Source organism: Mastomys coucha, chromosome X (assembly GCF_008632895.1).
Source record: "Mastomys coucha isolate ucsf_1 chromosome X, UCSF_Mcou_1, whole genome shotgun sequence".
In the NCBI taxonomy this organism is placed as follows: domain Eukaryota; kingdom Metazoa; phylum Chordata; class Mammalia; order Rodentia; family Muridae; genus Mastomys; species Mastomys coucha.
In genome coordinates this window covers 124699781-124701764 of record NC_045030.1, presented here as the reverse complement: position 1 = coordinate 124701764, position 1984 = coordinate 124699781, and positions in this window count along the sequence as shown.

Below are 1984 nucleotides of genomic sequence, written 5' to 3'. Positions count from 1 at the left end.
TTTTAGACTAGTTTCTTAATTATATGGTGAATAATTCACATGCACTTTTATCTCCAAATCTTTTCTCATTATATACAGAAAAACAACTCATTGAAGGAATTACTATTGACCTTTCCAATGAATTTGTAGACTCTTACTCATTTGAAGTTTTGGATACTAAACTTGATTTATATGCATTTCTGATTTATTTCTTAAATATTGGACTTAATCTAAAGAAATAAATACCTCATGTTGACAAAGAGATGATTAATTTATGACAATATTTCATGAGATTTAGTGACAGGAGTGTTCATTCTAACAGGGAAGGTGCTGAAATCTGTGCTGAAATATATTCTATATGTGAAAGGTCTGAAGTTATGCCACTTAGGCATAAGTTGTCATATAAGAAATGCAGGTAGCTATTACTCAAAGATATCCACTTATGGGTAATGACTAGCTTTGTATAAAAGGGACTTCATGACATAGGTAGTAATAAAATTGAATGATTCATGTGATCAGTGTCCTGAAAAGATTTTCAAGAACACAGTTAGTATACAGAAAGTTAAAGGTCAGATTTAAAATATAGAAACTGAAATACCACTGTGTTGATAGATATAGTGGGATGACAAATCTATCTATTCCTTTGGATGTAAGTCTCATAACTCTCATAGGGCACATGGTACCTTTTTGCTTCATACACCTTTAGCTCATAGTATAAAAATTATTTCTTTTATGATAAAAGTAAAATTATAAAAATATAGATAAAACGGGCTGGTGACATACCTCAATGGGTGAGTAGTTTAGTTTTATTCATCAGGCTCCAAGTTTAACACTAAGCAGAAGAATAATATGTGTAAGCAAAAGAAGTCACAATACAGAAAAATTCAAACACATAATAAAATGAAAACCACATATAAAACCCAAAACTTGAGACAATCTACTATAATTTTGTCAAATAATATATATTTACAGTTTTCATGTTAAAAGTATAAAATCTTTCTTTGTATATGTAGATTCATTTATTCACAAAATTCAGATTACTTTCTGAACATTTACTTCAACTGTTTTTTAATTTAATAGTATGAGCATTTCCTATGTCAATAAATAGAGGTTCTACAGCATGATTATGAGTGTTTAGTGTGGTTCAATCATATTAATATCCCTTAATTTACATAATCAGTCTTTGGCTATAGGGCATTTCCCAATATTTCCTTATTATAAATTAAGCTGAATAGAAAATTATTCTGCGTGAACCTTTGTATGCATCTTTGATTGCTGTTGTAAAATAAATTTCTAAAACCAAAATTGGTGCATCAAACCTTTTTAATGCTTTAAATTACCAATTTTACCTCTAAAAATTTAATCTTAGGAAATAATTAAGTTTCACTTAAAACCTATTTTTAGGTTTTAAAGCAGCTGCTCACTTATGAAGTAGAATAAAAAAATTTCTCTTTTCATTTTAACACTACACATCTTTCAATTTCTATATAAGCCCTATTATCACCACGTCATTGATATATATATAGTCTCAAGAAGTTCTAAGCATTAACTGTAGAAAAATAAGCCATGTCTGTGATATAATAAAATCTGATGTTGAAATATGGCCCTGGGGGCTGGAGAGATGGCTCAGCGGTTAAGAGCACTGACTGCTATTCCAGAGGTCCTGAGTTCAAATCCCAGCAACCACATGGTGGCTCACAACCATCTGTAATGATATCTGATGCCCAGTGTATTTACATATAATAAATAAATAAATCTTTAAAAAAATGTATACAAAGAACTCAAGAAGTTAGACACCAGAGAACCAAATAACCCTATTAAAAAATGGGGTACAGAGCTAAACAAAGAATTCTCAATTGATGAGCACCAAATGGCTGAGAAGCACCTAAAGAAAAGTGCAACATCCTTACTCATCAGGGAAATGCAAATCAAAACATCCCTGAGATTCCACCTCACACCATTCAGAATGGCTAGGATAAAAAGCTCAGGTGACAGCAGATGCTGG